At 56.8% G+C, this 24,988-nt stretch overlaps 9 non-coding genes across 9 annotated transcripts; 7 read left to right on the top strand and 2 right to left on the bottom strand.

Moving 5' to 3' along the window:
* Positions 1-749: 749 nt before the first annotated feature.
* TRNAG-GCC (transfer RNA glycine (anticodon GCC)) lies at positions 750-820 on the top strand. Its single transcript has one exon. It is a non-coding gene; the product is annotated as a tRNA-Gly (tRNA).
* A 2,461-nt stretch (positions 821-3,281) lies between these two features.
* TRNAG-UCC (transfer RNA glycine (anticodon UCC)) lies at positions 3,282-3,353 on the top strand. Its single transcript has one exon. It is a non-coding gene; the product is annotated as a tRNA-Gly (tRNA).
* Positions 3,354-3,638: 285 nt separating this feature from the next.
* Positions 3,639-3,710, top strand: TRNAE-CUC (transfer RNA glutamic acid (anticodon CUC)). The gene has a single exon. It is a non-coding gene; the product is annotated as a tRNA-Glu (tRNA).
* A 3,918-nt stretch (positions 3,711-7,628) lies between these two features.
* On the bottom strand, positions 7,629-7,699 carry TRNAG-GCC (transfer RNA glycine (anticodon GCC)). The gene has a single exon. It is a non-coding gene; the product is annotated as a tRNA-Gly (tRNA).
* A 1,607-nt stretch (positions 7,700-9,306) lies between these two features.
* TRNAL-CAG (transfer RNA leucine (anticodon CAG)) lies at positions 9,307-9,389 on the bottom strand. Its single transcript has one exon. It is a non-coding gene; the product is annotated as a tRNA-Leu (tRNA).
* A 617-nt stretch (positions 9,390-10,006) lies between these two features.
* TRNAD-GUC (transfer RNA aspartic acid (anticodon GUC)) lies at positions 10,007-10,078 on the top strand. Its single transcript has one exon. It is a non-coding gene; the product is annotated as a tRNA-Asp (tRNA).
* Positions 10,079-10,809: 731 nt separating this feature from the next.
* On the top strand, positions 10,810-10,881 carry TRNAG-UCC (transfer RNA glycine (anticodon UCC)). The gene has a single exon. It is a non-coding gene; the product is annotated as a tRNA-Gly (tRNA).
* Positions 10,882-11,166: 285 nt separating this feature from the next.
* TRNAE-CUC (transfer RNA glutamic acid (anticodon CUC)) lies at positions 11,167-11,238 on the top strand. Its single transcript has one exon. It is a non-coding gene; the product is annotated as a tRNA-Glu (tRNA).
* A 2,780-nt stretch (positions 11,239-14,018) lies between these two features.
* On the top strand, positions 14,019-14,092 carry TRNAN-GUU (transfer RNA asparagine (anticodon GUU)). Its single transcript has one exon. It is a non-coding gene; the product is annotated as a tRNA-Asn (tRNA).
* The last annotated feature ends 10,896 nt before the right edge of the window (positions 14,093-24,988 follow it).

Consider the following 24,988-nt stretch of genomic DNA (forward strand, 5'->3'; position numbering starts at 1 on the left):
GCGCTCCCGCGAGCCGAGATCGCGCTCCGGCCTCACAACCACCGCCGCCCCCCCCCCCCCACCGCCGAGCTGGCCCCCTAGGGAGCGCTGCGCGCCCGAGCTCAGACACGTCGCTTCGCTCTCCTGGCCTGAGCGGCTCCTCGGCGGCGCCGGCGGCGCTACGGGGCCTCCATCTCCTACACACAACACACGCGCCCGCGGACACCCACACGCCCACACCCACACCCACACACCCCACCCCGCGACAGCCCACCCCACGGCACCGCACGTGCGCACACAACCGGAGCTCCGGTCCCCAGCCCCGCCCGCCCTCGCACACTCTGCCCCGGCCACAAAGCCCTCCGCCAAAGGGGCTCTCTGGGTGGCGGCTGAGAGGAGCCGCTGAAGGCAGCGGCAGGGCTCAGCCGCGCCTGCCACGGGATCCCCCGCGCTGGGTGGGATTCGGGCGCTGGCCAGCCTGGGTCCGGCTCCCGGCTGCCCCTGGCGACCCCGGCAGGGCAGCGTCTCGCCGCGGCCCTGGACCGAGGACAAAGCGCCGCATGAGCCTAGTCGGCCACCGTGCGTCCGCGCCGCGCTCGGCCCGCGTGCGCCGCTCCCTAGGGCTCCGGACGTGCCTGGAGCGTCTGGTCCACACCGCCCGTCCGCCTCCTGCTCAAACGAAGCCGATGCTCCGAACCGGCCCGGACCCGTGTCTGGCCGCCGCTGGCGAGCGCCGCTGGGGAAGCCGTCTGGGGAGCGGCGCCATCGGTGCATGGGTGGTTCAGTGGTAGAATTCTCGCCTGCCACGCGGGAGGCCCGGGTTCGATTCCCGGCCCATGCAGCGCGCCGTCCCCTTTTGGCCGGCCCTGCAGCCCCAACGCGCGCGCGCCCGCGCCCCCGGCTTCCTCTCGCCCACGCTCAAGGCGCCTGGCCTGAACTAGCTCCGCTCCGGACCCAGCCGGAGCCCGCCCCTGCCCTGCCGCCCGTTCCCTTCCTCTCGGTCCCTCTCGCCCAGGGGACCAACTCCACCCAGCGCCCGAGGCCCCTGGCCCGCCCACACGCCTCCCGTGCCCCTTTTCTCTTCAGGACCCTGAGCACCCCGCTTCGCTCACCCGCTTCCCTTCCAGCAATGCTTCCCCGCACCACCACACACCCGCACCGCGCCGCGCCGCACCAGAGCCCACGGGGCCGCGCCCCACCTCCGCGCCTTTCATCACCGTTCCTCCCTCCCTGTCTCACTCTACCCACACTGCCAGAATCCTCGTCTCTTTGCACAACCAGGGGCAACCAAGTTGCCACCCCTAGCCCTGATCCGTCCTGTTCTCCTCCAGGGACCCTCACAAACTCACTGGGGTGCACCAGGAAGACCAGATGCATGGCACCACATCCTCCCGACGCGCGCCCTATAGTCTCTTGAGGCGCCGCTTGGCCGCAGTAGCCTCCAAACTCCGCCGCTCCTGCAACGCTAGGACCCCCGCCAACACCAGGTCCACCACCGTCCGCGCCGGCACTAGCACCAGCAGCACCAATCTCCCCATCCGCCGCCGCCGCCGCCGCCACCGCCACCGCCACAAGTCCACCGTCACCACACCGCCTCGGGCACCATCGCCCACAACAGTGAAGTCCTCCAACATCCAGCCCACCACCAAGTCCACCACCACCACCACCGCCGCCATCACCAGCAGGACCAAGTCCGCGACCAGCGCACCAGCAATGACATCATTGCCAACGGTACCCAAGTCCTCCACAATCACCACCACCGCCTCGACCTCCACCACCACCACCACCACCACCACCACCACCACCAACTCCAGCACCACCACCTCCACCATCACCACCACCACCACCGCCATCACCAGCAGGACCAAGTCCAGCACCAGCGCACCAGCATGGGCATCATTGCCAACGGTACCCAAGTCCTCCACGATCACCACCACCACCACCTCCACCACCACCACCACCACCACCACGACCACCACCACCGCCACCTCCACCATCACCACCGCCGCCGCCGCCGCCGCCATCACCAGCAGGACCAAGGCCACCACCAGCTCACCAGCATGGGCATCATTGCCAACGGTACCGAAGTCCTCCACGATCACCACCACCACCACCACCACCACCAGCCCCACCACCGACTCCACCGTCACCACACCGACTCGGGCACCATCGCCAACACTACTGGAGTCCGTCACCACCACCGCCACCACCGGGACCGTGCACACCATCACCACAGCAGCCCGCGCGCCGGCACCAACAGCACGAGGTCCACCCCCAGCAGCAGGAGCAGCAGCAGCAGCAAGTCGTCCTCCGCCAGCAGCACAAGCACCAGCACAGCCCGCACCCCCACCCCCACCCCCACCAGCCCCTCCTACCCCAACGTCCCCACACGGGTCCCCTGCCTGCACGCCCCCTCCTTTCCGAGTCCTCAGTGGTCAATGATCCTGTGTGGCATTTGTCCCTTTGGACTCTCTGAATCTCAACCCCAGGACGACCCCTGACGCATGACTGGGTGTCCCGATGACAGGTGATGGAAGCCTCGGGGGCAGTGGAATCTCTCGCCCCATTGGGACGGCTCCTAGACCCGGTATCGCCCCCGCAGGGGCCTTCTACTCGTCCCTCCCGCGTCCGGCGAGAGGCGCGGGGCGACGACGGGTGCCCGGCCTGCCCACCGTCGACCGCCCCCACCCGTTTCCCTTCCTCGTGAGCCCGGGCGCGCGCGTGCGGGGTCGCCACGGCCCAGCCAGGGCCTCCTGTCGTGCCCCCGGCGCCTGACGAGTGACTGGCCGCAACGGGCTCCTTGGTGACGCGACGCTGCCCGGTGCTGGCTGGGCGTGGGGGTGGGGGTGGGCGCGGGGGACGGGTGGGCGGCGGCTGGGTCGGGTCCCCTGTGGGTGCGGGATGTGGCCTCGCCGGGCAGTCCGCGGAGAAGGGCCCGGGCGAGCGGGTCGCCGGAGGGAAGCGTGTCTCGCGGGCCGGGGAATGCCCGGCCGGCAGCCGAGGGCCGGGGGAGCGGCACGGCGGCCAGAGCGCCCCCCAGAGGCGGGCGGCGGGCGGCGGGCGGCGGGCGGCGGGCGGCGGGCGGTCGGGCCTGCGGAGCCGCACGGCGGCGTCGGGCTGGCGGGGCTGGGGCTGGGGTTGGGGCTGGGGCGGCCGCTGCTGGCGCGTGCGGCAGCGCAGAGCTGCGGACTGGCGGCACGTCGGGGCAGGGCTGCGCCAGGCAGCCCAGGCGGCGGCGAGAAGGCGTGAAGGCGCCTCTGCGAACCCTGCGCCGGCGTCTCGGGGCGGGCCCGGGCTGTGCAGCGTTGGTGGTATAGTGGTGAGCATAGCTGCCTTCCAAGCAGTTGACCCGGGTTCGATTCCCGGCCAACGCAGCTGGCCAACCTTTTGCACGGCTCCAGGGCCGTCGTGCCCAGGCCCGATGGGAGCCCGGAGCCGAGAGCCCGGAGCCGGAGCGTGGCCCGAGGCCGAGCGCGTGTGTGAGGGAGGGAAGGAGGTGCGCAGCGTTTTGAGGGTGCTGCCAGCAGGGCGGGTGGATTGGTAGGGCCGGAGGGCGGCTGGCCGTGGCAAGGCAGGGGCCTTGGAGCCAAAGCGGAGGCGAGGGGGTGGTGTGGAGGCGCTGCGCCCAGGGCGCGCGGGCCAGGCGCAGAGCCCGACGCTCCCTGGTGGTCTAGTGGTTAGGATTCGGCGCTCTCACCGCCGCGGCCCGGGTTCGATTCCCGGTCAGGGAAGCCTTTCTTCTTCCTCTCGGCCTACCGACCTCTCCCCAGCGCATCCGCACCCCTTTTAGCCGAAGCTGGCTGGCTTCTCCCTTGCCCCGCGGCTAGCTCCACGGCCTCGGTGCCCAGACAAGGCCAGGCGCCCGGGTAGCCCAAGCCTTGCCCTGTCGCCTCGGCCAGCCCAAACCTTTTGGCCTCGCTTCTCCCTTGCCCCGCGGCTAGCTCCACGGCCTCGGTGCCCAGACAAGGCCAGGCGCCCGGGCTAGCCCAAGCCTTGCCCTGTCGCCTCGGCCAGCCGAAACCTTTTGGCCTCGCCAGCGGGCCGGCCGCCCAACGGCAGCGCATCGGCGCCTCCCCTGGGCGCTCGCATGGCTCCCCCTCTTCCTCCGCCCCAAACCCGAGAGGCCACCCGCGACACCCTCTGTCCTCACTCGGGGCCACCCACAGACGCCCGCACGTCCGGCCACCGCAGGTGCTTGGACTCTCCGGCGGCACTGCTGCGGCCAGGAGAAACCGCGCCACCCCTGACAAGCCACCCCTTGCTCCTTCAAGGGGTGCTAGTTAGTGGTGTCCGTGCGGGGAAGCGGGGGTGGGGGGGTGGGGGGGTGGGAGTGGGGGAAGAGGTCGGGGCAGGGTGAGCGATCTACCTCTTTGAGTCGGGTCACCTGCTGGAGCCCCTGGTCCCTTCCCTCGCCCTCGGGCCAGCCACCGCTCGGGCCAGCTTCCCGGCCACCGCGAGCAGACAGCGGCACGGTTGCGCCCGGGAGGTGGAGTCGGGAAAGCGAATCTGGACGCGTGCAGGAAGCAGAACCGACGGGCAGTGCAGGAGAGAGAGCACGAAGATTCGGGAGGCCGGTGGGGAAAACCCAACAGCCAAGCAGGAGGAGGGGGTGGAGGCACACCGGAGACAGACGGTGGACTTGTAGCCAACAGGTTCTTGAAATCGCATCACCCATCCCTTGAGTCCCACGGCAAAGTGGCGAGCGTGTTCCCTGGAACGCCTTCCACCTCCCCCAGCCCCCACCGCCAGCGCGCAGGCCCACGACCGAGATTGCCCGTGTAAGGTTTTCCCATTGGCGCCTTAGCCTACACCTAGCCAGGATCTACTCCAGCCCTCTCTCCACCCCTGTGCCCGTCGTCTTGTCCGGGTGCTCCTCCAGCTAAATCGCAGACCACAGTCTCCTTCCCACCAACACTTGCACACCCCTGTCCGCCAAGGGTCTGCTGTCTGTTCAGAGATTGTCTCCTTTAGGAGCCCAAGCGGACAGCCCGTGCACCGGCCAAAGCTGCCGCAGCACCACACTGGCTGGGTTGGGACAAGGTCGTACCAGCGGCGGAAAGGAGCCGCTGTGGGCGGCCGGGCGCTTACCGTCACCACGGGAAGTTCCCTCAGTGCCATGGCTTCTGTGTGTGTATGTGTGTGTGTCTGGGTGTGTGTGTGGTGTGTGTGTGTGGGTGGGTGTGTGTGAGCAAGTTGGGTGTGTGTGGGTGTGAGCATGTGGGGGGGTGTGCGTGTGAGCATGTGGGGGGTGTGTGTGAGCGTGTGTGGTGTGTGTGTGTGTGTGTGGAGTGTGTGTGGTGGGGGATACCGCGGGATGAAGGTGTTTACTCACGTGGGTGGCCTGCCACGGGGGTTAGGGCGCAGAGCCAAAAGGATCCCAGAAGGAGGGGAGGGCCGGGGGCAGCCCGGGTGTGTGGGTGGGGTGCCGGGGGCGGGGAGGTGTGGGGCTTGCGGGACCGGTCCAGAGTGTGGCCGGACAGTCGGGCAGGGTGTCTGCAGAGGCTTCGGTGGGGGGGGGGGGGAAGGGCTCCTTCCCCGGCGCCATGCCAGGCACGTACGTGAGCACCTGTGCGGGAGGGTGAGATCTGAGGTAGGGGAGGGGAGAGAGCACGAGTGTGCCTGAGGAGCCTGTGGGAGGCCGGGACTGCCAGCCGAGAATGTGAGGGATGGGGGTGGGGGGTGGGTGGGAGGGGTCCAGCCTGGAGGCTGGCAGGAGCTGCACTCGGCAAGTGCTGGGGAGTGGGCCCCGGTGCAAGAAAGCTGGAGGCCCCCGTGGCGGGACAGGACCGTGGCGGAGGAGGTGCGCGGGGGGAGACCGCTGTGCTGTGCTGCAAGGTGGTCAGGCCAAGGGGTGGGGTGTGGGGGGCGTGGGTGGGAAGCAGGCCGGCAGGCAGGCAGGCAAGGGAGACACAGAGAGAGGGCGGGACCGGGTCTAGGAGCCGTCCCACCGGGGCGAGGGATTCCACCGCCCCCGAGGCTTCCATCACCTGTCATCGGGACAGCCAGTGACGCGTCAGGGGTCGTCCTGGGGTTGAGATTCAGAGAGGCCAAAGGGACAGATGCCACACAGGATCATTGACCACTGAGGACTCGGAAAGGAGGGGGCGTGCAGGCAGGGGACCCGTGTGGGGACGTTGGGGCAGGAGGGGCTGGTGGGGGTGGGGGTGGGGGTGCGGGCTGTGCTGGTGCTTGTGCTGCTGGCGGAGGACGACTTGCTGCTGCTGCTGCTCCTGCTGCTGGGGGTGGACCTCGTGCTGTTGGTGCCGGCGCGCGGGCTGCTGTGGTGATGGTGTGCACGGTCCCGGTGGTGGCGGTGGTGGTGACGGACTCCAGTAGTGTTGGCGATGGTGCCCGAGTCGGTGTGGTGACGGTGGAGTCGGTGGTGGGGCTGGTGGTGGTGGAGCTGGTGGTGGTGGTGGTGGTGGTGGTGATCGTGGAGGACTTCGGTACCGTTGGCAATGATGCCCATGCTGGTGAGCTGGTGGTGGCCTTGGTCCTGCTGGTGATGGCGGCGGCGGCGGCGGCGGTGGTGGTGGTCGTGGTGGTGGTGGTGGTGGTGGTAGAGGTGGTGGTGGTGATCGTGGAGGACTTGGGTACCGTTGGCAATGATGCCCATGCTGGTGCGCTGGTGCTGGACTTGGTCCTGCTGGTGATGGCGGTGGTGGTGGTGGTGATGGTGGAGGTGGTGGTGCTGGAGTTGGTGGTGGTGGTGGTGGTGGTGGTGGTGGAGGTCGAGGCGGTGGTGGTGATTGTGGAGGACTTGGGTACCGTTGGCAATGATGTCATTGCTGGTGCGCTGGTCGCGGACTTGGTCCTGCTGGTGATGGCGGTGGTGGTGGTGGTGGACTTGGTGGTGGGCTGGATGTTGGAGGACTTCACTGTTGTGGGCGATGGTGCCCGAGGCGGTGTGGTGACGGTGGACTTGTGGCGGTGGCGGCGGCGGCGGCGGCGGATGGGGAGATTGGTGCTGCTGGTGCTAGTGCCGGCGCGGGCGGTGGTGGACCTGGTGTTGGCGGGGGTCCTAGCGTTGCAGGAGCGGCGGAGTTTGGAGGCTACTGCGGCCAAGCGGCGCCTCAAGAGACTATAGGGCGCGCGTCGGGAGGATGTGGTGCCATGCATCTGGTCTTCCTGGTGCACCCCAGTGAGTTTGTGAGGGTCCCTGGAGGAGAATAGGACGGATCAGGGCTAGGGGTGGCAACTTGGTTGCCCCTGGTTGTGCAAAGAGACGAGGATTCTGGCAGTGTGGGTAGAGTGAGACAGGGAGGGAGGAACGGTGATGAAAGGCGCGGAGGTGGGGCGCGGCCCCGTGGGCTCTGGTGCGGCGCGGCGCGGTGCGGGTGTGTGGTGGTGCGGGGAAGCATTGCTGGAAGGGAAGCGGGTGAGCGAAGCGGGGTGCTCAGGGTCCTGAAGAGAAAAGGGGCAAGGGAGGCGTGTGGGCGGGCCAGGGGCCTCGGGCGCTGGGTGGAGTTGGTCCCCTGGGCGAGAGGGACCGAGAGGAAGGGAACGGGCGGCAGGGCAGGGGCGGGCTCCGGCTGGGTCCGGAGCGGAGCTAGTTCAGGCCAGGCGCCTTGAGCGTGGGCGAGAGGAAGCCGGGGGCGCGGGCGCGCGCGCGTTGGGGCTGCAGGGCCGGCCAAAAGGGGACGGCGCGCTGCATGGGCCGGGAATCGAACCCGGGCCTCCCGCGTGGCAGGCGAGAATTCTACCACTGAACCACCCATGCACCGATGGCGCCGCTCCCCAGACGGCTTCCCCAGCGGCGCTCGCCAGCGGCGGCCAGACACGGGTCCGGGCCGGTTCGGAGCATCGGCTTCGTTTGAGCAGGAGGCGGACGGGCGGTGTGGACCAGACGCTCCAGGCACGTCCGGAGCCCTAGGGAGCGGCGCACGCGGGCCGAGCGCGGCGCGGACGCACGGTGGCCGACTAGGCTCATGCGGCGCTTTGTCCTCGGTCCAGGGCCGCGGCGAGACGCTGCCCTGCCGGGGTCGCCAGGGGCAGCCGGGAGCCGGACCCAGGCTGGCCAGCGCCCGAATCCCACCCAGCGCGGGGGATCCCGTGGCAGGCGCGGCTGAGCCCTGCCGCTGCCTTCAGCGGCTCCTCTCAGCCGCCACCCAGAGAGCCCCTTTGGCCGAGGGCTTTGTGGCCGGGGCAGAGTGTGCGAGGGCGGGCGGGGCTGGGGACCGGAGCTCCGGTTGTGTGCGCACGTGCGGTGCCGTGGGGTGGGCTGTCGCGGGGTGGGGTGTGTGGGTGTGGGTGTGGGCGTGTGGGTGTCCGCGGGCGCGTGTGTTGTGTGTAGGAGATGGAGGCCCCGTAGCGCCGCCGGCGCCGCCGAGGAGCCGCTCAGGCCAGGAGAGCGAAGCGACGTGTCTGAGCTCGGGCGCGCAGCGCTCCCTAGGGGGCCAGCTCGGCGGGGCGCGGGGGGGGGGGGCGGTGGTTGTGAGGCCGGAGCGCGATCTCGGCTCGCGGGAGCGCTCTGGCCGAGCGGCTGCTGGCTAGCTGGCCGACAGCGCGGTGAGGGAGCGCGCTGGGGTCCTCGGGTCCCGGCCGGGCAGCGGCTGCCGGCGCGGAGATGCGCTCGGGCGCCCAGGTGGGTGGCCTGGGGATTCAGGGCTTCCTTCGGCTCAGCGCTCACGGGAGCCACCTTCCCGGGCTGGACTCCCGGGCCAGGCCCACTGAAGGGAGGGCCCTGTCGTGGGCCGGCGAGCAGGTGGCCGGGCAGCCTGTGTCCCGGGAGGGAGGCAGGCAGGTGTGGCCAGGGTAAAGCGTCATCAAGGTGGCAAATCCTCGTGGGCACCTCGGGCCACCTGAGCAGGGTGTGGAGAGAAGGGAATGGGGGCCGGCGGAAAGGACGGGCTCTCTGTGGGACGGTGTGCTCCTGGTGGCGGGAGTGCACGGCTCTGAGAGCGAGGCGCTCTTCACCAGGCACCGGTCTGCTGGAGAACGGAATGCGGAGGGCTTTGGGCATTTGCGCAGCCGGCTGGTCTGCAGGGGGCCGCGGGAGTGGGCGGGAGCGGGAGCGGGAGCGGGAGCGAGGAAGGAAGGAAAACGCAGCCCCCGGAAAGCAGGTGAGGAGAGACGTGCTGCGAAGTTCCCCAGGCCTGCGGGGGTGGGGGTGGGATCGGGCGGGAAAGGCGCGGGAACTGGTGGGGGAGGGCGTGTGTGCGCCAAGCCTGTGGCCAGGAGCGTCGAGGCGTCAGGGCTCGGCACTGGGCCCCTTCTGCTAGGGTGCAAGGCAGGAGCGGCGGGTCAGGCAGGACCGGGCTTGCGAGAGGGCGTGGTGCAGGCCCGCCGGGGTCCGGTGCCCTGGTCGGGCGGGCCAAAAGGTGGGCGTGTCAGGAGTGGGATTCGAACCCACGCCTCCAGGGGAGACTGCGACCTGAACGCAGCGCCTTAGACCGCTCGGCCATCCTGACGGCGGGCCTGGGCGCGTCGCCGCTCGCCTGGCTGGGACCCGGCGCGGACGCTGGTGGCGGCTGGCGGCTGTGTGGGCGCGCAAGGGACGGGACGCGCGCCCCGGCCGACCAGGAGCAGCGCCAGCCGACTCGCCTGGCGCCGCCGCCGCCGCCGCCGTCGCCGCCGCCTCGCCCCGCCCCGCCCCGCCTCCTCGCACATGGCGGCCCCGCACCCAGAGACCGGCGTCGGGCCAGCCTGTCTCGCCGCCGCCGCCCCCCACCCCCACTAGGTCCTCGCCGCCCTCCCTCCGCCGCCCCTGCCCATCCCGGGCGCCCGTCCTCCTGCTCGCATCCTTGCTTGCCCGCTCGGGCCTCTTCTCCCTGCGCGATCGGCGCCCGGCAGGCCCTAGGCGCCGGCGCACTCGGAGTGTTCCGCGCCGTCCGGGTCCGGGGCCCGGGCCTGGGGTCCACTCCGAGTCGGGATGGGAGGGCTGCTCTGCGGGCTGGCGCGGTTGGTTTGGGGTCGGGTCGGGTGTGGCACGTGGCGGGCGCCTGCGTAAGGCGGGGCGTCGAGGGCAGGGGTAGGCGTGGGCGGGCAGGCGGAGAGGGGTCGGGCGCCCGGGTGGCCGCCGCCGCCGTCCTCGTTAGTATAGTGGTGAGTATCCCCGCCTGTCACGCGGGAGACCGGGGTTCGATTCCCCGACGGGGAGGCAAGACGCCCTTTTTGGTGGCCGGCGCCACCGCCGCTCTGTCCAAACGCTTGGCCCCAGGGCCCTTCTTCTCGTCCCTCCCGCGTCCGGCGAGAGGCGCGGGGCGACGACGGGTGCCCGGCCTGCCCACCGTCGACCGCCCCCACCCGTTTCCCTTCCTCGTGAGCCCGGGCGCGCGCGTGCGGGGTCGCCACGGCCCAGCCAGGGCCTCCTGTCGTGCCCCCGGCGCCTGACGAGTGACTGGCCGCAACGGGCTCCTTGGTGACGCGACGCTGCCCGGTGCTGGCTGGGCGTGGGGGTGGGGGTGGGCGCGGGGGACGGGTGGGCGGCGGCTGGGTCGGGTCCCCTGTGGGTGCGGGATGTGGCCTCGCCGGGCAGTCCGCGGAGAAGGGCCCGGGCGAGCGGGTCGCCGGAGGGAAGCGTGTCTCGCGGGCCGGGGAATGCCCGGCCGGCAGCCGAGGGCCGGGGGAGCGGCACGGCGGCCAGAGCGCCCCCCAGAGGCGGGCGGCGGGCGGTCGGGCCTGCGGAGCCGCACGGCGGCGTCGGGCTGGCGGGGCTGGGGCTGGGGTTGGGGCTGGGGCGGCCGCTGCTGGCGCGTGCGGCAGCGCAGAGCTGCGGACTGGCGGCACGTCGGGGCAGGGCTGCGCCAGGCAGCCCAGGCGGCGGCGAGAAGGCGTGAAGGCGCCTCTGCGAACCCTGCGCCGGCGTCTCGGGGCGGCCCGGGCTGTGCAGCGTTGGTGGTATAGTGGTGAGCATAGCTGCCTTCCAAGCAGTTGACCCGGGTTCGATTCCCGGCCAACGCAGCTGGCCAACCTTTTGCAGGGCTCCAGGGCCGTCGTGCCCAGGCCCGATGGGAGCCCGGAGCCGAGAGCCCGGAGCCGGAGCGTGGCCCGAGGCCGAGCGCGTGTGTGAGGGAGGGAAGGAGGTGCGCAGCGTTTTGAGGGTGCTGCCAGCAGGGCGGGTGGATTGGTAGGGCCGGAGGGCGGCTGGCCGTGGCAAGGCAGGGGCCTTGGAGCCAAAGCGGAGGCGAGGGGGTGGTGTGGAGGCGCTGCGCCCAGGGCGCGCGGGCCAGGCGCAGAGCCCGACGCTCCCTGGTGGTCTAGTGGTTAGGATTCGGCGCTCTCACCGCCGCGGCCCGGGTTCGATTCCCGGTCAGGGAAGCCTTTCTTCTTCCTCTCGGCCTACCGACCTCTCCCCAGCGCATCCGCACCCCTTTTAGCCGAAGCTGGCTGGCTTCTCCCTTGCCCCGCGGCTAGCTCCACGGCCTCGGTGCCCAGACAAGGCCAGGCGCCCGGGTAGCCCAAGCCTTGCCCTGTCGCCTCGGCCAGCCCAAACCTTTTGGCCTCGCTTCTCCCTTGCCCCGCGGCTAGCTCCACGGCCTCGGTGCCCAGACAAGGCCAGGCGCCCGGGCTAGCCCAAGCCTTGCCCTGTCGCCTCGGCCAGCCGAAACCTTTTGGCCTCGCCAGCGGGCCGGCCGCCCAACGGCAGCGCATCGGCGCCTCCCCTGGGCGCTCGCATGGCTCCCCCTCTTCCTCCGCCCCAAACCCGAGAGGCCACCCGCGACACCCTCTGTCCTCACTCGGGGCCACCCACAGACGCCCGCACGTCCGGCCACCGCAGGTGCTTGGACTCTCCGGCGGCACTGCTGCGGCCAGGAGAAACCGCGCCACCCCTGACAAGCCACCCCTTGCTCCTTCAAGGGGTGCTAGTTAGTGGTGTCGGTGCGGGGAAGCGGGGGTGGGGGGGTGGGGGGGGTGGGAGTGGGGGAAGAGGTCGGGGCAGGGTGAGCGATCTACCTCTTTGAGTCGGGTCACCTGCTGGAGCCCCTGGTCCCTTCCCTCGCCCTCGGGCCAGCCACCGCTCGGGCCAGCCACCGCTCGGGCCAGCTTCCCGGCCACCGCGAGCAGACAGCGGCACGGTTGCGCCCGGGAGGTGGAGTCGGGAAAGCGAATCTGGACGGGTGCAGGAAGCAGAACCGACGGGCAGTGCAGGAGAGAGAGCACGAAGATTCGGGAGGCCGGTGGGGAAAACCCAACAGCCAAGCAGGAGGAGGGGGTGGAGGCACACCGGAGACAGACGGTGGACTTGTAGCCAACAGGTTCTTGAAATCGCATCACCCATCCCTTGAGTCCCACGGCAAAGTGGCGAGCGTGTTCCCTGGAACGCCTTCCACCTCCCCCAGCCCCCACCGCCAGCGCGCAGGCCCACGACCGAGATTGCCCGTGTAAGGTTTTCCCATTGGCGCCTTAGCCTACACCTAGCCAGGATCTACTCCAGCCCTCTCTCCACCCCTGCACCTGTCCTTTTGTATGTATGATTTCATGGTAAAGAGCACACTCCTCTCTCTTTTTGATATCTTTCCCCCAGTGAGATGTTAATTATACTATAAGTCTTTAATATTTCTTCATTAAACTCAGCTTCCCTGACTTTTTTTGTTTCTCTCCTGTCTTTGAAGACCTATCTTTTGGAAGACTCCTTCTTTCGGGGGGCCTCCTCTCTTTTTTCAATCTGTTCACCCCCCTTGATATTTTTCTGGCTATCCTGGCAGGAATGCAAATAATTCCTGGTAGTTTCGGTGATCCTGATAGATGACTTCCCAACTCTCTAATTTGTTACTAGGCATTTAGCCTCTAATCATGTGGGAAAGTCATCTTTCATTTCACTACCCTTGTATACTAGAAAACTAATGGACTTTTTTATTATAAGATGGTAAGAAATATAAGGGGGATAAAAAAAAAAAAAGCCCATTGGCCTCGTTGACCTAGCCATCTGCCATGGTCCCTGTAAGTCTAGCTTACTTGGCCTGTGATTTTTTATAAAAACGTTTTGAATCAACCCAAGATGTATCCGGGAAGAATCAGTGTCTTCCAGTCATACCTGCTTTATTGTCTAGCATGGAAATAACATGCTAGCATTTTCTATTTTATGAAGATGACTTTGATCATGTTTTAGAAGCAGCCTGTGGTAAATTGTTTACATCTAGAAGACTAACCATATTAAAAGTACCACTCTTGGTGTTCTTCTGAGCCTAAGCAGGTGTAATGGACAATCTGGGTTTCTCTAACCAGGAATTTCTGATTGGCAGTATATCTACCGGTGGAAGCCTCAGAGGGTTTGGTAAATTGCCCAGGCTGTACGAAACCCTGAAAATTTATGTTCATAGAATTTCATGGAGCTGGTAAAATACATTAATTACTAAAACTTATTTTCCTGACTTAAAGTAACTTGTAGATCAGTTTCACATTTCAGTGTAAAAAATTATAGTTGTACTCATTATAAATTAGTAATTCTCTATGGAGAGCCAGGACCCTTGGCGGTATTTTTGAATCACTATGTGAGTGAAAGGAGGAGTACCCGGGCACGTGTTCAACCTACTCTGTATCTCAAGTCTCCAGATGCTGCTTTGCCTCCCCAGGGTATATTTAGTACTGCTTGAGAATCACATTCAGGTTGAACCTTGGAGATTACTACTATTTTTTAAGTTATGTTTTTAAATAAATGCTCAACATCTGGGTTTAAAATTCATAAAGAGGTAATGTAAGTGGTTTTCATAGAAATTTAGTGAAAGAAGAACATCAGGCTGATTTCCCAAGCAGGGATGTTAGTTCAAATCAGCAGCAAGCCATTTCCCCCGCACTCACCTACCCCTGCTCCATTCCCTGCTCCCTCAAGCCATTCTCACATTCTTCCGGTGGTGAATTTGGTCTTATTTTTGTGTAGGTCTCAACTTTGGGAGAAAGAAGCAGTCATTTCTTGCTGGTGCTAAGAAATTAGGATGAAAGGAAGCAAGGATCCTAGTGTTGCACAACAGGGATGGCTTAACGTTCTGGCTTTTAGAACCTCACAACTGAGACCAGGGTGAAGAAATGAACTCTACAGAATGCTAGTATTTGAGTAATGATCTATAAATATGACCTGTGAAAGCAGGAGTAGAGGGGTAGTCTCTGTGGCGCAATCGGTTAGCGCGTTCGGCTGTTAACCGAAAGGTTGGTGGTTCGATCCCACCCAGGGACGCCTGGAGTCATGGCCTTTCTTTTTTTCTCAGTCCTTCCTCTTAAACATCAAAGTTCTACTTCTAATCCAAAATACTACGAATTACCTGCCTGGTAAGAGACATTTCCCAGGTCCCGTATCCTAGGAGATCAGGAGCTATCTATGGCCAAACGAGATACCCGTGCTTTTTTCCCCCAAGAAGCGAAACCTTTCAGAGCTGCTTTTCTGCAGAATTCCACAGCCAGTCGGCCTTTGCAAAGGAGCGCTGCTAATACAGAAATCAGTTAAGGCTCTTTCCCATTTAGTTAATTCTTGCAGCAGATGCTAAGCACCTGGAGAAACTCAATGATCTCTGGCCAAGTTTAAAAGGGATTAAAGTTTAAAGCATTTCATGCATTAATGTGGTCTAATTTCTCCTGCTACTCACTTATACTTGGACACTGCTTTTATACATAGGACCTCAGTGAAAGTCCTAAAAATACTCTTTCAAGGGCTTTGCTGGTGGCTCCAACTCTTGTCCTTTCATATTACACTCTTTTTTTTGTGACCTTGTCAACTTTCAAATTTGTGTTTCCAGTACTTCTCTGAATCCTAAACCTATCCATGCATCCACCTGCCTGCTTCACATGATCCCTTGCCCTCCAGGTCATCCTCTCCCGAACTGAATCCGACTTCTCCCCAGTACCTAAGCAGGAGTCTTCTCCAGTGTTCCCTCTCTTAGTGAACGGCAGTACCATCACCTTTAGGGCAACAAGCCAGACAGCAAGGCGACTTCCTTGAAGTCTCTTTCCCTCACCCAGCAAATCCATCAGTCATCAAGTTCTTCCCATTTTAACTTCCCTGCCTTTCCCTTCCTGTTAGCCTGCTGCCAGTTTCCCTGGGGAGTGGACCCAGGTCAGCTTGAAAAGTCCTGGTATAGTACGAGGTACGTGTTGCCAGAACTCCCGTCTCTGTTCCCATGTCAGGAACTCCAGTGAGCTGGACTTTTCATCCTCTCAGATGTCCTTCTTAGCTCAGGAGTCAGGACAGGAGGACCACAGAGAGGAAACTCTCTTCCTGAAGGCTTTTAAAAAAGCAAAATCCTGGCTTTTCCCTAGTCTCTGAATATGTACCTGTTATTCATTTATTCATTTATGCACACAAGCATTCATTTGTCAAACATAAATTGACAACTGTTATGTGCCAGGCACTCTGCAGGGAGCTACAGATACAATGATGAGCAAGAAAACAGATATAGTTATCATACTTATTCAGTTCATCAACTACTTCCTGTAATTCCTGATAACATGAACAGGGTGATCCAATTGTGCTCTCTGGGGGAATTTCCAGGACAAATGGTGCACCATCGTCCCTAATTCTTTTGTGTGCCATTTACAAACCTATGGAGGCTACAAGGCTATGCCATGCACTTGCCCCATATTGGCTGAAGGAAATTGGCTTTTGGAATCATCCAAATCTGTTGTGTTACCAGGTTTTCAGGCTCAGGATAACAGAGCAGGGTCTTTGGCTGCATAGAGTTGAGCTCCCCGAAGTGCTGGACCTGGGGGCTGGCAGTTAGCCCAGGGTATACCCTGGTGTTTGGCCACAAATTATTCAGTAGGAACTGCCAGCCCATGGACTCTACCTGATCTTTGTAGTGTAATGAGTTAGACTTTCTGCTGTTAGGTTAAAGCTTGGTGGTTCACAGTGCACCCAGATATTGCTATCCTTTGAGCCACAAACATCCTTCCTTTGCCCCCAGAACTCCAAGTTGTCCATCTCTTCATAAGCTACTTACCTCATTTCTCAATTGTTCCTGGTATACATGAGGCTCCTTGGGCAGTTTTTTTTTTCTTTTTTTAATCTTAAGCAGACTCCATGCCTAGCGTGGAGCCCAACGACTCAGACCTCAAGCTCACGTCCCTGAGATCATGACCTGAACCGAAATCAAGTCAGACACTCAGCCGACTGAGCTTGGGCAGTTTCTTCTTGGTCAAAAGACTTTTGTGCTCTCTTCGGCAGCACATATACTAAAACTGGCCAAAAGGCTTTTGAGTAAAAGAATAAGTTATCTGACTCCCACATCTCTAATATACAGTGTTGGGAAAGGCGTGGGTCAACTGCTATTGACACTCCCATTTGAAAGGGGTAAATTGAAGGCACACGGCAGTCACTGGTCCACAGCAATTCTGACATCCAGTCAGGTACATGTTGCCAGTTCCCTGATGAAGCCCCATTATTACTCTCTCGGAATGATTCTCTATGGCTCTCACTTCTACCTCCTGAATTGGCCTTACTTTTTCATAAGAATAGTCAGTGTTCGTGGCTGATCATTTTCTCAGTCTGCTTCCTGACCATAGGAATTTGGAGGCCCAAAGGCTTCTTTCAATTTTGTACTGTCTCTGTCCCTTTCAGTCCAAGCTGATATACTTCCTTTAAAAGCTTGAAGAGTTTCTTATAAATGTATCAATATATACTCCAATTATTAGGCAAAAGCCAACTCACAGATCTCTTAGAGATCAGCCCTTTTCTACATTGGGACCCTGGTAAGGTTGCTGTGGGTCAATGTCCTTAAGATCCTTAAAGACTCCTTAACAGGAAAGGTCTCTGAGGCATGCCCTTAAGATTGATAGACTGCCTCCTTTCTGAGCCCAGAAGTCCATTGGCACATGAATGGGTAAAGATATCTATCATCTATCATCTATCTATCTATCTTTAAATGATGCACACACGTGCGCGCGTGCAATAGAATATTACTCAGCCATCAAAAAATGAAATCTTATCATTTGCAATGACATGCATGGAGCTAGAGGGTATTATGCTAAGCGAAATAAGTCAGAGAAAGACAAACATCATATGATTTCACTCATATGTGGAATTTAGGAAACAAAACAGATGAACATAGAAGGGAGGGAAAACTAAGATAAGACAAAAGCAGAGACGGAGACAAACCATAAGAAACTCTTAACTTTAGGAAACAAACTGAGGGTTGCTGGAGGGGAGGTGGGTGGGGGGATGGGGTAACTGGGTGATGGGCATTAAGGAGGGCACGTGATGTAGTGAGCACTGGGTGTTATATGCAACTGATGAATCACTAAACTCTACTTCTGAAATTAATAATACACTATAGGGTAATTGATTTTAAAGAAAATGAAATTAAATGAAATAAAAGGAATGCCTCCTTTCTGTCTGAAAGAGTCTATGAGGCACTACTTCAGTCTTCTTGAGGTCTTAACAAAGAGTTCTACAGATACAGCTTTAGCTTCATCTTTCCCCTGGAACCATGTTTTGCTGACAGTACCTGGGTTTTATCTCTTTGGCCCACCCTTTCTTTCTGAAGCATTTTCTGGATGGAAACTGTCCCAAGCCTTGAAATTTCCTCCAAATTCCAATTGAAAACTGAGTAATTAGTCCTTTAGCTCATCTCTCTTTTCTAGTGTTTTGTTATATGCAGTGCAGGGGAGGAAAAATGCTTTTTCCTTATACCCTCTTGGTTCTCTGGCTGGGGCCCGGTAAGATCAAGACTGGCAAAGGACAGGTTATCAAGAGAAAAACAGTTTATCAATGCATGCAGCTTACATCACACAGGAGAAACCTCATGATGAGTAACTCAAAGGGGTGGTTAGAACTTGGGCTTATATAGCATCTTAACAAAAGAAAAATAAATGTGTACAGAAATGAGAAGACAAAGGAAAGGGGTTTTCCTTTTCAAGGGCAGCAAACTGGGGGATGGTAAATCTATGAGCAAATTAATAGAGTAAGGTTTGCTTGTGTAGGTTCCTCTTGGAACTGACTTTATGTCTTCTTCTTTTCTTAAGATTTTCTTAAGTTTATTTAAGCAATCTCTACCCTCAACATGGGGCTCGAACTCACAACCCCAAGATTGAGCCATGTGATCTACCAACTGAGCCAGCCAGGTGCCCCACTTTATGTCTTCTTCATGGCTATAAAACCTCCCCAGGAGAGGGGACTTACGGGAGTCCTCAATTTTCAGAAGTTTCTGCTTTTAGTCAGATAAGGGAACTCTGGGAAACCTATCTTTCTGCATCTGTTGATGCTCATTTGTCTCCAGCTTAAAATAATCCTTAAAAAAATAATCTTTATGGGCGCCTGGGTGGCTCAGTTGGTTAAGCAACTGCCTTCGGCTCAGGTCACGATCCTGGAGTCCCTGGATCGAGTCCCGCATCGGGCTCCCTGTTCGGCGGGGAGTCTGCTTCTCCCTCTGACCATAACCCCTCTCATGTGCTCTCTCTCATTCTCTCTCTCTCTCTCTCAAATAAATAAATAAAATCTTTAAAAAAAATAATAATAATCTTTATGCCAAAGTGGCATATTTTGGGGTGGCAGATTCTGGTCCCCTACAGCATCTAAAAGAATCTAAACAGCTCCTCAGCACTCTCTATGGAAAATTACTTAGCTAATCCCTGGATTCACTAGGTACATTTTCTATTCTTCACATTACTACGGGAAACAGTGCAGAGGTACTTTCCGATAGTACAAAACAAGGGTGCCTCTTTGTCTGGTTTCCAATAATATACTCCTTATTTCACCTGAAGTCATCACTGTCAGCCTTCTTGAGGGCCGTCAGGATCCTGACCGCCAGCCAGTGCTCCAAAGAGCGCCATATGTTTCAGCTATGGTTACGGCAGCATTCCGTTTCCAAGCACCAAATTCCATTCTGATTACCTAGGGCTGTATATAAAAACCACACTAACTGCAGTGGCAGAAAACAGTGTCAACTGTGTTATGCTCATGGACTCTACAAGTCAGGGTTCAGGTGTAATTCCCACCAGCCATTCAAGAAACAGAACTTCCATGTTACACAAAATCTCTGAGAGACTAGAAAAAAAAAGGGGAGGACTACTTCCCGTCTCATTCTAGGCAGTTAATAGAACCTGGTCAAAAGCCACTCAAGCACAGAGAGAAAGAGAAAAATACAGGTATAGTAGTTACCTTTGGGGGAAATGAGGGGAATCATTTGATTTCAAAGGCCCTGGTATTATTATATCCCATATTAAGGTCTACAAAACATTTGGGTTCTTTTTTAAATACTCTTTTGTACTGTGCATTTGTGTTACCTATAGGTTTAGATTTATACTAGGTTCCATTTCATTTAAGTTTGGTGGATCAAGAGAGTTGATGGGGATAAGTACAGTGATTTCCTCACTTTTCATTGCTGACTGCCAATATGTATATTTTAAATACAATAAAATAGAAAACAAAAACTAAAAAAATTAAAATGTATGATTATGACTATAGTGAATTGAAATGTATTCCCCAAAAAGATATGTTCAATTCCAAACAGCCAGTACCTACGAATGGGACCTTATTTGGAAATAGGATCTTTACAGATGCAATTAAGTTAAAATGAGGTCATATTTTATTAGAGTGAACTCTAATCCAATGACTACTGTCTTTATAAGAAAAGAAGAGGATATACAGAGACACAGGGAAGAAAGTCTTGTGAATACAGAGGCAGAGATTGGAATGTTACAGGTATGAACCAAGGAATGCCAAGGGTTGCAGGGAAGTCAGGAAGAGGCAAAGAAGGATTCTCCCCTATGGGTGTCAAGGAGAGTATGACCTTGCAGCACCTTGGTTGTGGACTTCTGGACTCTAGAACTGTGAGCAGATACATTTCTGTTGTATTAAGCCTGTCGTACTTGGTTATGGCAGCCCCAACAAACTCATACAATTACCATCATATTAAAGCTCATCTGAAGTGTGCCGGGGGAAGAGAGGAGCTCTGGGGGAAGTGGCAGTGTGTTAATTTCTTCATAGTTCATAGTTGGGAAGTGTCAAAGAAAAACCAGACCTGAACAGTGGTCAAAGCAGCAAGAGCAGATTGTATTCAGGAACTACTGCAACAGGGGAAAAGAGAACCTCAGGATAGAACTGGGCTCAATTCCAACAAGTAGGAACTTAGAGCCAAAGAGTAGAGTGGGTGTTAGTAGATGCAAAATTACTAAAAGAAAATATCAGCTAAGGGGGGATTCTGGCTAAACTGACCTAAATGAATTCTTGCTCAAGGTTGGCCAATGTGATCAGATATCAAGAGTGGGGGATTTTCTCTAAATGGACCTCCCAGGATTATTGCTAAAAACTGGGCAATGCAGACTTGACAAGGACAAAGACTGAAGCCAAGGTCAAAGCCGAGTTAAGAAGAGGACTTAGAGGAATCTGACTACAGTTCAGTCAAGGAAAGAGGCTTTGTCAGAAGTCAACCCACACTGTCAAAAAAAAAAATAGAGTTAAAGATCTATATGGTATCATAATTTTCATATATAAACACTGGATGAGATAAAAAGAGATGCTAAACCTTTGAATTTACAGAAAGAAAATACAACAAAGAAAACAGACCACATAGTAAAATATTTTTAAATAATATAATTATATAAAAGTTATCTTACACTGAAATGAGCCAACTGAAGTATCCGTAACACCAATAAATATAAGATGGGATTATATCACCTACTAAGGGAAACAAATCAAGGGAATCTAGTCCCCAGATCAAAACCAGTGGCAGTAGATCTTTCTTATTGTGTGGACCTCAATTCTTGGGGAATATGAATTTGAGTATGAATGAGGTCGGGAACCCTCTTTCCTCTAAAGAAGATAAAGTGGAGGCCTTTTCTACTTTAATATGTGATCTTAGTTCAATGGGCTATAAGTTACTTCCCTAGATTCTGATTCAAGGGCCAATCATATGTAGAATCATAAACAGTTTAGAATTCATTTATGCAGAAAGTCAAAGTCAATATCTAGTCTTGACTGTTCCTATGGTTTCCTTACCAGACTCTTTCTTTGGCATGAGTTTGGCTCTATTTCTGGCCTCCTAGCTCCCCTTTGGCTATTCCCTTTATCTGAGTCTGGTTGTTAATTCTCATAAATCTATGACTCACTAATAACCTCTCAATTAATTCTTTTTCTGCTTAATTTGCTAAGTTTATTTATGCTGTTTATATCCAAGACCACTAAAATTTAGATATCAGTAACAGAAATATATGGGTATCTGAAATGGTGAAAGGGCTTTGTTGGGGTAGAAGGCAGGCAAGATATTGTGAATATTCTGGAAAGAGAATCTAACAACCCAATGTTGGCTGTATAGCAGTTAATGGTCATCTGTTGTCGTCTGGGAATCTGCATTGCTAATGACTTATTAGTGTGTGATTCCATGCATATGAAATATCTAGAAGAGGCAAGTCCATAGGAATAGAAAGCAAGCTGATGGCTTCCAGGAGCTGGGAGGAGCATGTATTGAGGAATAATTGCTCACTGGGGATGGATGTGGGGCTTTATTTTGGGATGATGAACGTGTTTTGGAACTAGATAGTGAAGGTAGTCACACAACCTTAAGAATGTACTAAATGCCACTGAATTGTTCACTTTAAAATAGCTAAACTTATGTTATATGCATTACATTAAAAAAAAAAAAAAACCCAGCATGGTCCCTGAAGTCCGATGGTCAGCAGGTTTGATCCATAAATCAGTATATTGGTGGTTCAAGTCCCCCAGGGGAGGTGTGTTGCTAACCTACTCTTCCCCAGCCCTGCTGCTTCTCTGCCAGAGGGACTTTTTCTTTCTTAATTCATCCCTGTTATGTGACCAGATGAAAGCATCTTCGTACCATACCCAGAGAGGCAGAAGCTCTGAAAAAGCAATGATCCTAAACTGAAGCCTAACCAAGGTGGTTTTCTCTTCTGTGTGCTTAGTATAAGGTGTCCCCTTCTGGGATGGTTAATTTTATGGGTCAATTTGACTGGGCCATGGGATGCCCAGATATTTGGTCAAACATTATTTGGGGTGTTTCTGCGAGGATGTTTTTGGGTGGGATTAACATTCAAATCAGTAGACTGAATAAAGCATATTGCCCTCCCTAATGTCGGGGAGCCTCATCCAATCGGATGGAGGCCTGAATAGAATAAAAATACTGCATGCGGGGTGCCTGGGTGGCTCAGTCGTTAAGCGTCTGCCTTCGGCTCAGGTCATGATCCCAGGGTCCTGGGATGGAGCCCCACATCAGGCTCCCTGCTCGGCGGGAAGCCTGCTTCTCCCTCTCCCACTCCCCCTGGTTGTGCTCCCTCTCTCACTGTGTCTCTCTGTGTCAAATAAGTAAAAAAAAACAGAAAGAAGAAAGAAAGAAAGAAAAGAAGAAAGAAAGAAAGAAAGAAAGAAAGAAAGAAAGAAAGAAAGAAAGAAAGAAAGAAAGAAAGAAAGAAAGAAAAAGAAAGGTACAAGTTCCCTTCCACCAAAAAAAAAAAAAAAAAAAAAAAAAAACTGCATGGCCTCCCTCTAGTGAGAGAGAACTCCTCCTGCTTGACTGCCTTTGCACTAGGACATCGGGTTTTTCCTGCTTTTGGGCTTGGACTGGACCATCTACTTTTCTGGGTTCTCAAGCCTGCTGGCCTTGGTCTTTGGACTTGAACTGCACCAGCAGCTCCCCTGGTTCTCAGGCCTTCAGACTCCAAATGGAACTAAACCATCACTTCTCCTGGGTCTCCAGCCTGCCAACTCACTCTGCCGGTCTTGGGACTCCATAACCACGTGACCCTTAGAGACAGATAGAGCTATAGATGTAAATCTCCTATTGGTTCCGTTTCTCTGGAGAACTCTAATACATCTTCCATGCATGTCCCTTCTCCCTCCTCTCATTAACTCCTAGCAGAAAATCTGAGGGCTCCTCAAATGACAGGAAACAGAAACAGCTTTATATTTTCTTTTTTTAACTGGAAACATGCTACTGAATGCAATTTGAAGGAGAAAATGCATACCTATTAGCCCACTGCCTTCAAACCACATGGGAGCTGCTTGAGCTGCTGAGGTGAAAACACTCCCCAAAGAACTTGGCAGTGTCCTTCCTAGAGGTCCAAACAGAAAGGACTGTATGCTTAACGGATATGGTGGATGGCAAAGGTTCTGAGTTTATTTCCAAGGGTGCTGTGATTCACCAGGGGTGGGGCCCGGGGAAAGGTTCCTGGGCGGGGGAATGGAGAAAGATGACTCAGTTTGGGAGAGCATGACCTTAGATCCAAGTGGTGGGGTGAGGAGCTGACAGCTCTATACAGGAGTAGGCCTGGAAGCTCAGAGAAGTAGCTGTGCCTAGTATTTGTAGCTGTGGGGAATAGCACGAATGGAGGGCCACATACCATATGTCTAAATATTTTAAATTTATCCATTAAGCTAATAAAGAGTAAAATACAGTAAGATCTTTCCACCTACCTTGACAAAAAGACCTTCTTAAGGACCTATGAGGCCAGATTTGCATTTAGAATTGTGGGACTCCTCAGAGCTCTGTGCCTGAGGACAGTGGCTCAGGGAGGACCCTCTCCTCTCAATTCTAGCTCCTTCCTGCACGGAGAGGGGTCTAGTGCAGGTGTGTGGGCACCTCACCTCCCACTACCAGGAGCTGCTCAAACCCCTGCAAACAGCCTTCCTTTGGCCACCTGTTGATCCTCACCTGCACACACGGGAGGCCTAATCCACCTCCGCCACACTGATGGGCAGAGAGCCCTAACCAAACTTCAGGCATCTGTGCAGGTCACTCCAGGTCCCAAATGACAGAGCGGGGCCAAAAGAGGGGTGCAGCTCCAGGTGGGCCTGTCCCATTGGCCCTGAGTATTCCTCCCTCTGCATCGCAGAGGACCCTAGTGGGAGGAGATGAGGAATAAGATGCTTTTGTGGGAGGGGAGGGAGCAAAAGAGAGACATGTCTTCCTGCGTCAACCATGGGGAAACTATAGAAGTGGGACAGGCACAAAAATTTTAGGAATGAGGGGGGCAAAAAAGAAAGAAATATGAGAAACGCTTGCGGTCAGAGGGAAGCAGTGACAAAATGTAGGAAAAATCGTCCTCTTCCTTGGCTGGACCTGTGACATTTGTTGCAACTTTTCTGCCCCTGAAGTCTCCTCCCCCCCCCCCCCGACCCAAGCGGCAGTCACTGCATCCAGCACCACACACCCACTTCACGACATTCTCCAGACACTTCTAAAGGTCTCTAACAGGTGCCTGCATCATTCTTAAGATCTTACTCCTCTGGGAGATGCTCCCCGTGGGTCCCCTGTGCCATTCCCTGGTGGTCTAGTGGTTAGGATTTGGCGCTTTCACTGCTGCGGCCCGGGTTTGATTCCCAGTCAGGGAAGCAGGTTTTCCGTTTTTCTTTCCCCTTCTGACCACCACCAATACTCTGTAGTTGCTGCGACTCCTGCCGCCTGGCTACGTGGTCAAGGCGCAGGGCGCTCAGTCTCCCAGGCCGCCAAGTGCCCGCGTGGCTGCTGACTCTTGCCCGCCAAGGCCAAGCTCGGGGATCCTCAGATGAAGACGGTGGCTCGCGCAGCCCGCAGGCCTCTCAAGCTTTTCCCGGGTGATCCTGAAATCAGTTTTGAAAACCTCAGGACGAAGTCACTGGGGAACCAAAGACTGGTGTCATGTACTTTACTATTTTAATAGGATCAGTCCTCATCTATTTGTGATAGTTCCTGTCTTACAGGTAAAGTGAACTAATTACCATATAGAAATAACATTCTTGTTTTTACAAAAGACCAAAAGGCAGAGGATCTGGTAAAATTACCTGAGTTGTCTACACCTCTGGAGTATAACAGGGTTTCAATGAATGGGGGAAACATTACATCCATTATTGAAACCGTGCCTAGGCCAAGCAAACCTTAACAGATGTAAGAGTCATTTGATATAACTCACTTGTTTCATGTAGAAATTTTCTCATAGGGACAAAAATTAACCCGTAACTTCCAATAGAGGGAGGCAGAGGCGAGTTTGAATCCACATAGGGGAATGTCTCATTCTTCACACGTACCTTGTTCCCTCCATACTGATATACCTCAGGACCAGATGACCGGTGGGATGTGCGGAAACGAGCCTCGGTGAAAATGGAGTTGCTCCGAGCAACAGTAGAACCCCAGTGGTGATGAGAAAGAAAACAGAC

Source organism: Halichoerus grypus, chromosome 7 (genome assembly GCF_964656455.1).
Source record: "Halichoerus grypus chromosome 7, mHalGry1.hap1.1, whole genome shotgun sequence".
Classification (NCBI taxonomy): domain Eukaryota; kingdom Metazoa; phylum Chordata; class Mammalia; order Carnivora; family Phocidae; genus Halichoerus; species Halichoerus grypus.